General features: G+C 38.5%; 1 long non-coding RNA gene across 1 annotated transcript; it reads right to left on the minus strand.

Annotated features, from left to right (window-relative positions):
- Positions 1 to 10,544: 10,544 nt before the first annotated feature.
- LOC111876941 (uncharacterized) lies at positions 10,545 to 12,132 on the minus strand. The gene is made up of 4 exons (XR_006185938.1): positions 11,957 to 12,132; positions 11,367 to 11,461; positions 10,929 to 11,236; positions 10,545 to 10,761 (listed from the first exon to the last, which is right to left on the minus strand). It is a non-coding gene; the product is annotated as an uncharacterized LOC111876941 (long non-coding RNA).
- Positions 12,133 to 12,472: the final 340 nt, after the last annotated feature.

A 12,472-nucleotide genomic window follows, 5' to 3' on the forward strand; every position in this document is an offset into this window, starting at 1 on the left:
TGAGCGTCAAAATTAAAGTATTAGATATGCCCGATATCTTTGCATAAAGTTTTAGTGGCCGAAACGAGGTTTCCGAATATATATAGAACGCCCAAATCTGACTTCGTATGAGGAAGTTATGATTTTCTGAAGTTTCGACTGGGCAATATGCAGCCCGAATACTCGATTTGAGATTGAGCGGTTTTTAGCCGAAACAATCTAAACGAGAATCGAAGATCTCGTTGTTAGTAGCGAAACGATGAAAAGTTAGGCGAGAACAGACTTCGGACGAAGAAGTTATGAATTTATAACGAAATTTTCTGTCCCGACCCCCTAAAAATAATTAATAAAAATAAAAGTCAAAATTAGCCGACGGAGTCTAAACGAAAGTTGTAGAACGTAATCTCACCTTCGCGTGGATATAAAGAACGTCGAAAACGGAGTTCGTATGAAGGAGATATGAATTTTTGAAGTTTATTAAATATTTAATATTTATTTTTAATTAAACCTCCGATATTATCCGAAGGAGAGTCAGCCGACCTATCCGAAGTACGCCCCGCGTACTGCTGTACGCCCAGCGTACAGCGAAGGATGACGAAACCAGCACTCGAGTACCTCCGATGACGCAAGTGCTTACGATCCGAGTCGTACGCCCCGCGTACGTGCGAGGGTTCAGCTCCTATAAAAGGGGATCCGAAGGCAGCTCTTTTCTTTTTACAATTCCATCCTTCTCTCTAGTCTTTTGCCTCGTTTTGCGTGCCGTTTGTAACCCAAAGCCCCGGTAATATTCCCGAGCCCCGAAGTAAGATCCGAAGCCCCGAGAATCCCGAAGAGCGTTATTTCCGAGCCGAAGCCCTGCCCGCGAGGAGCCCGGTTTTTGTGAAGATCTTCCAGATCTACGGAGAGACACTACTTCTGCAAGCCGTAGTGCTGCCTAATCATCTTCTGATCAGGTGAGTGAGTAGTCATTTTCCAACGCAATATTATGAAGTATTTAATATAAAATACGTGCTACGTGTATATATTTTGTGGTTATATGTGTGAATGTATATTCACTCTCTTCTATCTCATAGATCTGATATATTCTCTATGAAATACGTGTTATGTGTGTATGCCTCATCTGTTATGTGGAATATGTATTGATTAAAGCATGCTATACAGGTTTTTAAACAATGTATAAAAATGTATATTTTTATCTACTAATATGTTGGGTAGAACATGGGTAGATAATTGGTGTGAAATAAATAGATGAGAGACCTCGGTGTTATTGGTGTTATTCTAGTCATTCAGCAGAGTATGGATGACGACCACGGACTATTCTAGACTGTCCTGTGGAACACTAGCAGGCTCATTACCTGTAGGTGTTGTGAACGACGTGTTCACCGGTGTACTCTATCCCCCACATGGTTGCCTTTAGGATACTTATTGTTGAGGAAGCCCCTCTACAGTAATGTCCGTCCCGATGAAAATCCTGAATTAGGTTCCTTATAATAGAAGTTATTTTAGGGACGTAAAGTGAGGATAACGGGAATGGGTAATCGGGTTTATTGTGGATTGTTGAAATTAAATATAATTATTGTGGATTGAAAACCCTATATGCTCACCAGGCTCCCAAGCCTGACCCACTCAGTTTATTTGCATTACAGGAAGTGGCGCAAGAGCTTAAGATGGGCGAATCATCAAGTTGTTTTGTTTACAAGTCTGTATATGTATATATTTGTTGAATGACTTGTAATGTTATCGTTTATGCTTTATGATCTGTATCGGAACATGACATCCCGACTTTTGATTATGAAATGAAATCATATTTCTTTATGAAATGTTTTGATAAATATCTATTTTATCATGTTTTGTTTTTGGGAACAAATTCCGCATCTCTTTTAAAATTAAAAGGATTTACTCTGAAAATGTTTAAAAAGCATAAATGAAATCGGTCTTTTCTGGCCGAGATTTTGGGGATGTCACAAGCTCTAACACAGATGGGTCTGCTCCCCCTGAACTTCCTTCCACTATTGATATACCTTTGCCTCGTGGAGAAGGGTCTGAATCATGTTGAGAAAGTAACCTGGCAAGTCTCTCAGAGATGACATGCTCCTCGGCGACAATTGCCACTGGAGCAACAGGTTCCTCTTTGTGTTCAGAAGTAGTAATCACTACATCTTCAGTTTCTTCATGAGTTGAGGAGCTTTCAGTCTCAGACGCATTACTGACTTCTGCAAATTGGCCAAATTTCACTAAAGGAAATTTCCCTTCAAACATAAACTTTCCTTTACGGTTTTGCTTCATGAGTCCGAAAGTGGTGGAACCAAGGAACTTCAAATCAAGTTTTTCTAATATTTTCTCAAGTTTCGGGTATTAGTTGTTGAAGATCATCTGTAGGAACCTCGGAAACATGAGAAATTTATCTTTTCTTTTTCCTTCAACATTGCCAACCATTTCATTCAAGATGTATCTCGAAAAGTTGAAGTCGACACCCGTAGCGAGAGCAGCAATGACACCCGTGTTTAATAACGAGATCTCGTCAGCACCGACTCTCCTTTCAGAGATGCAGCTCACGAACACATGGACCAGGAACCTCCAATAGGGTGGCAATAGTTTCTTGATTGTAGGAGGAAACACACCCTCATAGCCCATTCATTCGATGATCTCCTCAGTCTGGTTCATGGAGATCTCAGTTGGAAATCTAGGCTGGTCATTGATCTGCAATACCTCGCAGATGACTTGCTCAGTTACAGTGATCTTCCTTCCACTAACAATTGCTTCTATGGAGATTACATCATCATCTTCTTTGCGCACCGTAACTGTGTTCCAAAACTGCTTCACAAGATCTTGATAAATTATTGGACTGGATGTGAAAGCATATGCCAGACAACATTTCTTTAGTCCATGAATCATGGACTTGAAGTCACTGTGTGCAGCTGGTGGATCCATCAGAAAGACAGCAACGTTGTGATTGTCAGAATTCTTCAATTCAGCCATTTTTTATCTACACTTAACCAAGCCAAGTGAGAAAACAAATGATTTAAATAATCAAGCTTAGTTTTTCTCAATAATCAATTAATTAGGTTTTAATATTGAATGAAATTAAGTAAAAATGAGTTCAGGGTCAAAAGAGTGTTCACGACCGTGAACACTTCATCGGTCATGAATGGTTCTTTGGCCGTGAACGGTTCATACACCGTGAACATCACAACACCCCCGAAAACACGATTTGTTCCAATAGGCCCTTAAAACATGGTTAATTCTTCTCAAGTTTAGTATGAATGATGTCGCCTTGAACGTACCTACACAAATCAACAAGCAATTTCGACATAAAAAACACGAAATGAAGACAAATCGAGAAAATTTATAGAGATTAAGGTTGAAGGGTTCACGGCCGTGATCATAAAATGACGGTGAAGAGATTAACAGCCGACAACCCTTGCATTTATACTAGGACCAATTCTCGCCCCATAGACCATGGATAGCAAACCCAAAGTGCTTCAAATCCAAAACTCAATACATCCAATTTAATTAAAAATAATCATTTTGAAGACCTTTAAAAAAACAAAAATAAAAATAGAATAAAATAAAATCTAAAAATTTAAACTAAAATAATTTTGCAAAATTTTTAATTTTTAGAAAAATAAAACTAAAAATAAAATAACACTGATTCCTTTTTCACAATTGCAGATATTCTTTTTGTGATTTTTGGGATCAAAGTTTTAGGACAACCTTAATCTGTTTTTCAGTACCTCTCCCTTCATGAATAAATTTGGTCAATCGCCGATATTGTGGTCCATTTAAACACGAAAAATTGTGACAAAGGAGGACATACTGCACGTGACTAGACTTTTGACCTTTTATTCTTAAATAATACTTCTAGAAGGACCATTTGACTGACGATGACCAATGATATTGTTGTCCACCTAGATTTAGCAGCGAGATCTACAGACAATCTATTGAATGTTTAATTTTAGATGAACTAGAATGTGTTTCCCGCTTCCTGACATACTCCGGTAATCAAAAACTTCCAGAATACTCCTTACTTTAGATGAGCAGACAATTATTAGGAGGGAAGTCAGATTTAGAATGCATATGTTGTACACCCAGGTCGGATCTTTCAATCACGCAGAGGGATAAACATATGACTAACCGGATAAAATGATTGAGAAATAAAATGGTGCTTATGTTGTGTTCCATGTCGGATAAGAACTTATCACGCAAAGGAGACAACTTATGACTAACAGTCAAAAAGAATTTGCATATAAAAGATAATGCATAGAAGTAGAGTTGCATATGTTGGAGTCCAGGTCGGATCTCTCGATCACGGAGGGGAGGCAACGTATGACTAATGGAAAGAAAGCAAGAAAATAACTTTCTACAGATCTACTTTATTGGAATTCCCCAGCGGCCCTATCAGTACCGGAATTAAGGACATGAGTCCATACATCGAGGAAAAGTGACGCCACAGTTCTAGATACAAATTACTTTAGCGTAGCCCGTAGATTCCCATGTATATCTCACTTCAGAATTTACCCGAGCTTCGTATTGTTAGACCAAATGGAACTATCTAATTCAGTGTTTGTCAAGTCCTTATAAAAGTCAATCTATGTCTATTCTGGTCCATTAAAATCTTTTGTGCCTACCAGCGCATTGAACACAGAGCCTAAACAATTCAGTATTGGTACCTTACACAGATTTAAATTGCCTGTTATCGCTTGGTTGATATCACTTCCCAACACATCACCTGCAGACAAGCTAACACGAGACACTATTTTTGGGTTTTTCATTTTTCTGGAAAAAAAATAAAGCATAAATAACACTATTTTTGGATTTTTGAATTTTATGATTTTTGTTTTGTTTTTGTTTATTTCTCCCCCCTAAATTTGTGCATGTGAGAGAATGAGAAATAAATGCGCAAAGTTAAACTACCTAAAACAAAAATCAGTCCTCAAAATGTAGCATTTTTAGAAAGCCCACCAGCACATCGAATCGAGCTTTGTTAAACGGTTTTGTGAACAGATCCGCCACATTATTATCAGTGTCGATCTGCTCCAACCGAATGAGCAAACGCTCATAACAATCTCTAATAAAATGAACTTTGATGTTGATGTGCTTAGTTTTGGAGTGTTGGATAGGAATTTTAGCTATTTGGATTCCAACTTTGTTATCGCAGAATATTAGGGTTTCTAGAAAGTTCAAACCGTAATCCATTAATTGATGTTGAATCCAAATGACTTGAGTGCAACAGTTAGAAGCAACGACGTATTCCACCTCCGTCGTTGAGGTTGAGACTATCTGTTGTTTCTTACATTGCCATGACACCAGACGGTCACCTAGGAATTGACATCCCCCTGACATTGATTTCATGTCAAGTTCACAACCTCGATAATTGCTGTCATCGAATGCATATAAATCAAAATCACAATTTTTAGGATACCAAAGACCCAATTTTGGGTTGCCTTTAAGATACCTAAAGATTCTTTTGACAACAATAAAATGAGAGAGTTTAGGATTAGCCTGGTATCGTGCACATTGACAAACTGTGAACATGATGTCCGGCCTGCTCGCAGTTAGATACATCAGGGATCCGATCATCGATTTGTACTCAGTCTGATCTACGAATTCGCCTTTAGGATCTGGAGACAACAGGGGTCGTTCAGCCATCGGTGTCAAGGCGGCTTTTGAGTCTTTAAACCTGAACCTCTCAAGTATGTCTTCAACGTATTTTCCTTGGTGCATAAGAATTCCGGTTGAGCTTTGATGTACTTGCAAACCCAAAAACATCGTCATTTCCCCCAAGGAACTCATCTCTAACCTCTTCTTCATAATCGTCTCAAACTCCTTGCAGAGCTTCTGGCTTGTTGACCCGAAGATGATATCATCAACATATATTTGAACGAGAATAAGATCGGCATCTACATGCTTTATAAAAAGCGTCTGATCAGTCGTGCCTCTGATGTAACCATGCTCGAGCAAATGATCTGTTAGGGTAGCATACCAAGCTCGAGGAACCTGATGCATCCCATACAGACCCTCATCCAATTTGTAGACGTGATTTGGAAACTTTGAGTTGACAAAACCGGGAGGCTGATTAACGTAAATCTCCTCTTTCATAGCTCCATAAAGAAAGGCAGTCTTAACATCCATATGATAGACAGTGAACCCCATGTAGGATGCATAAGACAGGAAGATACAAATAGCTTCAAGACACGCTACAGGAGCATACACCTCAGTGTAGTCAAGTCCTTCATTTCGTCAAAACCCATGAACAACCAAACGTGCTTTGTTCCGCACTATGACCCCACAACCGTCCTGTTTGTTGCGAAACACCCATTGGTTATCCAGTGATTTCTTTCCTTTGGGCAGTTCAACCAGCTTCTAGACCCCCAATTTCTCGAATTGATTCAGCTCTTCATGCAATGCATCAACCCAACTAAGCTCATTCAGTGCCATTTCGACATTTTTTGGCTCTATCTGAGAGATGAAGCAAGAGTAGAGACATGTGTTTATGTCACCACCCTGACTTCTCGTTCGAACATCGTCGCCTAGTTCACCAATAACGTTCTCTATAGGATTATCACGTTACAGTCCGGTAGGAATTTCTTGGTTGATATCATTAAGTGTGACAGGAAGGTTGTTGATGTTGATAAGTCCGTCATTTGCTGAAACAGCAACCTCAGATGATTCAAAACCGCGAGAGGTGCTGGCCACGTACTCATTTGCTATAGTTTCGGGAAAGAGGAGCTCCATGAAAGATTGAGTGGTAGCGAAAGTATCTCTGGTCATGAAGTCTCTTTCAGCAGGAGTGAGAAGACTGGCATCAACATTAAGATTAATTCTTTGACAAGGAGATTCTGAAGAAGTACTTGGAACAACGTTATCCACCGAAGGAGACGTAGAAGGCACCGTAGGTGGTCTGTACACAACATCTTCCTCTTCATCTTCAAGAATAACCTTCGAACTAGAGTAGGAACCTGACACATCATCTGAAAACACATTGAACGATTTGAACAAATAGGCATAGTCAAATAACCAGTCAGGTCCAACTCTGGCATCTGTCTCATTCTCCTCCAGCCAGCGAACATCAAAAGACTCCACGATCTGCTTTGTCTTCTTGTTGTAAACAAGATAAGTTGTACACGCTGCATATCCCACAAAGTAACATTCATCGGATTTAGAGTTGAATTTGGGGTTGGATTCAAGGTGAAGAAGGGTGCAAGGACATCCAAAAATTCAGAAATGAGTAACCGATGGCTTGTGATTGTAGAGAATTTCATATGGAGTCTTCATCTGAGCTTTGTTGATCAGTACACGATTCTGAACGTAGCAGGCAGTGTTGATCGCCTCTGCCTTAAAGAAGACCGGTACTTTAGAATCACATAGCATCGTCCTTGCGGCATCCATTAATGTTTGGTTCCGCTGTTCCGCAACACCATTTTGTTGAGGTGTCCGAACGGCACTATACTGACGCATTATCCCTTTTTCTGCGCAAAAATGATCCAGAACAACATTCTTGAATTTTGTACCATTATCCGTTTTGAGCGCTTTCACCTTCTCATTAATCTGATTCTCAATCATCACCATGAACTTCTTGATCAAGTCTGAGATCCCACTCTTGTTAGATAAGAAGAAGACCCATTTGAAACGCGAGTAGTCATCTATCACAACCAAGCAGTAAGAGTTTTTGTTGATGCTAAGGACATTGACAGGACCAAACAAATCCATATGCAATAATTGTAGAACCTTGTTGATTGAATTAACCGCCTTTGGAAAATGGGGCTTTCTATGATGTTTACCGTGAGCACACGCCACACATTTTTCAAAAGTTATGAAGTATTTAACTGGAAGGCCACGCACGATCTCGTTCTTTGCAAGACGGTTCAGGTTCTTGGCGTTTAAATGCCCGAGACGACGATGCCAACGCATCGCATTATGTTATGAGACTTTAGAGAAGAGGCACGTGACTTGTTCCGGGATATTACGATTCATGTCGATGATGTAAGCGTTTCCGTCTCTTTTTGATTTCACCAATATCCAGTCTTCAGGTATGATGATTCCAGGTTTCAAGATAAGGCATTCTTTATCAATGAAGTAGGTAGAATAGCCTTTGTCATAGATTTGAGAGACACTCAATAAACTACGCTTCAGCTCGGGAGCAAAGTTGACGTTCTCAAAGCTTAGCACTCCATTGGTGACAGTACCTCTCTATGTGATCTTCCCGCCTTCACCTACCGCGAAGGAAACATACCCTCCATTAAATGTCTCAATGTCATGCAGTTGGGAGATGTCTCCAGTCATGTTCCTGGAACAACCGTTGGCAACATACTAGGGTCTGACGACATTCCCTTGCAGTTGTTCCTGCACAATGCACGGAATTAATGAGTTTTAGGAATCTAGGTTATAACAACACCGGGGTTTCCCTTGTTTACAACAAAATTTTCTTTTTCACTTTTTGATTTTAATTCACTACCAGAAGCACTATTAGAAGATTGAGATGATTGGGTATTTTGATTTTTAGGCACCCATTGATAAATAGGTTTAAGAACTTTGACAGTTGATTTCGAAACGTTTTTCTTTAAATTTGATCATTTGGGTTTCCGTCTAGAATTAGTCGAAGACCCAGGCGAAGCCTTTGACGAACCCGATCTTGGCTTAGCCTCAATAAGTTTCGTAAAAGTTCCTGTTTTATTTTCATGAAAAACATGTTTATTCTTTTTAAAAACAACCCATTTTCTTTCTTTGGTTACATTCCAATCATCATCACGAGAAGAGATCTCGAAGATTTTCTAACGAGAGACCTTCTTCGAGACTCATTCTCTGCCCCTCCTTAGCCTCCAAAATCCATGGCTTGACCAAAACCATAAATTCAACGGAAGTAAACAGTCAAATTTGACCCAACTCGTCGAGTGCAACACATCTACTCGTTGAGTTCCTCAGTACTCAGTAAATCACGAAAACCCGGGTCAACTCGCCGACTTGCTAACCAACTCGTCGAGTCCATGTAGAGTCTAGAAGATCAGGGAAAACCCTAACCACTCGTCGAGTTGTCCCACAAACTCGTCGAGTTCACTCTGAATCCAAAAATGGGAAAACTCGAATCAACTTGTCAAGTTGGATGTCCAACTCGTCGAGTTCTTCAACCATTACACATTAAACTCATTCCAGTCGATTTCAACGCTCCAAACTCCAGATCCAACCTCCTAGGACGAAGTTTCCATGTAAATTTGCTAACTTTACGATCGTGCAAGGCCTCACAAGGCTAAAACACCTAATACTAAGCTCAAGAAAGGGTTTAGGACATGAAGATGGGTCAAAGCTTCATAAAGCTTCAGGATTTAGGCCTAAAGGGCCTACTAGTGTCTAGATTTGAGGTCTCAGCTCCATAGCATGCTCACAACCATTAATGACTCAAGGAGAAGATAGAAAGGGCCATAAACTCTCTAATGGAGAGATCTAACAAACAAGAAGTCAAGGTATTAACTTTTTACCTTCAAATGATTGTTACCACTGAGATGATGCCGGGTCCAAAGACTCCTTCTTGTTCCAAGCTTCTTCTCTTCAAGGAATGAACCAAAAACCACCCTCTATTAGCTCTAAACACTCTCAAATGAAAGGCACTCGATTAGGATTTGTCTTAGGGTGGTAAAGTGATGAGGGGGGTGGGGTAAAGGAGTTAAAGTCCTTTAAATAGGGTGTCATCCAGAATAATTAGGGTTTCATTAAACAGACTCAACTCGTCGAGTCCAGTCCTCCGACTCGACGAGTAGACTTCATATTTCCACGTGTCCTGATCAACTCCTACACGACGAGTTGGGACCAATCAACTCGTCGAGTAGGTCGTCTAATGCGAATAAACTAAAATTCCACCTCCAGGAAAATCAAGGTGTTACATACAGGTTGAAATGTAAGCCTTTAACGACAAGGGACCAAAAATGCAAAGTTTGAATAGGCTAAGGGCTCAATCGAAAAGACATGAAAAAATCATATTTTACAAGAAACCAACAAAGATTGAATCTTTTACATTCACTTGCAACAATTTTATACCTTTAAATTGACTTTAAAGCATGAGTTCTATGAATTCATAGGATTCAAGGGTTTACGAGACATGTCATGACCCAAATAACAATTTTAGACTGTTTAGAAATACATTCCCCAAATTCTTTTTAGTTAACATCTATTATGTAAAATGTTGTTTCTTTTTTACTTAATGGACTCAATGAGAACATGACTTAAACCCTTAAGTTATATATGAGTGTTTGCTTCCTTTTGACTTAGTAAGAAAGAACAACTTAATAGAGAAAATCAATGGAAATGAACATTTTGTCATTAAGTGCTAGCTTTTGCCCTTCCATTTTCACAAATAATTTAAACATCATTTATCAAGACACACATACTAAGGAAAAAGTATAGCCTATAATTTTTCCCATTGTTACATATCTAATAAGAAGTGAGAACCATCATACCTGCATGTAACCATTTTGTCTCCAGTGATGTTAAAAGATAAAGCCCAAACTGTAGATGATTTTCTCGCTACTAGTCATTATAGTAAAATTTAAGTAGATTACAATATAAGTATAAAGGACATCCATTAGGCAACAAAAGGAGAAAGGAGATAGTTTTATAGTTTTACCAACTAAGATACATTGTATATAATAAAAAAACTAATCAACAAAATAAAGAAGATAGTTTTATGGTTTTGCTTACTAAGATACAATCCAACATAGTAAAAACTAGATAGATAAGTATTGATGCATCCTTTTCAGCAGCGTACAAGTTCCTCTGTATCGCATCAAGAATCTGCAAAATAAATAAATAAGTGAGTTGCGATAAAACAAACTTGAGTTTATTGAGGTGGGAGAAAAATAGATGATACAGGCAAGTTTGAGATATTAGAATATTGCCATGGGATTTCAATATCCCTCAGCATTGCAAAGTAGAAATCACTTTCTTTTTCAAGACTATACATTGTTATCGTTAACTCTATGATCTTCATAATGCATAATGATAGAATGTAACTATGTGAGCTTGCAAGTGTTGGATAATTTGGATTAACGTTTATATGACTGTGACCATGGTATGTGTTGATCATATATGGAGACACTTGGGGCTGAAGAGGGTTTAGAGGTCTTGATAGGTGGAGCTGTTGAGTGTGCAAAAGGTGGATCACATCTTTCGGGGTATTAAAGCTTCATTGTGTTGGAAATGATTTCTTGGCATCTAGTTTACATCTTTCCCACATTTGCAAGACACTCTTCTTTCATTTGGGATGTAACTATAGCAGGAAACAGAAGCAGGTAATTAACAACATCAACTAGTTATCCAATTTTGATTCATGTGTTACTAAAATTTAAAAAGGACTCGTATATAGTTAATGGTAGAACTAGGAGTCAGTAAGAACTTACTTGTGATGGCTACCCCCTAATAGAATTACAGTATCTCCACATCCATGGCATAAATTCAAGATTATCTAGCAAGTGCTTGCTCACTTTAATGCTCTCTGTAGCATAAATTAGTTACTAACAACATTCCATATACATAAAAAAAACTAGTAGATTCTTTCACATAATTAAAAATATTAAAACATACACTACGACTTTCAAGAGCAAAGTGTTTATCATTGTATTTAATTTGAGAATCATAAACACAAGTGGTGGACGCATAAAGTGGGAGAACCTTTGTAATTTCCAGTTTGTTGAATACAAACCGAAGAACCTTATAGTTCTGAATCATATCGTATTATGTCTTGGCGTCAAAACTTACCTTGTGCATCAGTACCATTCCAGGATGTGCCTTATCGATTATCTGACAGTGAACTACACTAGAGTACACGTACAAGAATCGGATCCGTTCAAATCGCTAGAGTTTAGTGATTCAAAGTACACATAATTCACGGACTAAACGGAAACTACATCTAGAGTTCATAACACAAATCATGCCTACAACAATCAAATTTTTATCTATTCTAGAATAGAGAAAAAAGGATGGAACATACCTAGCTATTGAAGGAGCAGACAGCGCAAGACAAACCAGACAAGATGAGTGAGAGGATCTCCTTGCACGACAGAGGATACTGGAGCACAAGAGGATTGAGTTCGGTAATTTGGGGTCGAAGCACTCGGAGTAAAGTCCGGTCGATTATGGCGTAAAGTGGAGACGTAAAGTGGAGACGCGAGGGAATAAGCGATCACTTTTAGGGAAACTAAGCTAGGTCAATTTCTTTCATAAAAGAGAGAAACACACGATAATTAATTTGTATGTGATACAATAGAAAAACAATAATTTACTTTTGTTGGTAAAATATTTTTATATTTACTAAGGAAAAGGTTTCCATAGCTAGTTGAATTTTTGTTGGTAAAATAATTTTTTATATTTACTATGGAAAATGTTTCCATAGCTAGTTGACTACGGAATGTTCCGTAGCCAAGTAGTTACCGATTATGATCCCGTAATTATTTTATAAATTAAAAAACAAGTTGTATAAATAACTACGGTAAATTTTTTTGTAACA

The sequence above is a fragment of the Lactuca sativa genome, chromosome 8, assembly GCF_002870075.4.
Source record: "Lactuca sativa cultivar Salinas chromosome 8, Lsat_Salinas_v11, whole genome shotgun sequence".
Lineage (NCBI taxonomy): Eukaryota > Viridiplantae > Streptophyta > Magnoliopsida > Asterales > Asteraceae > Lactuca > Lactuca sativa.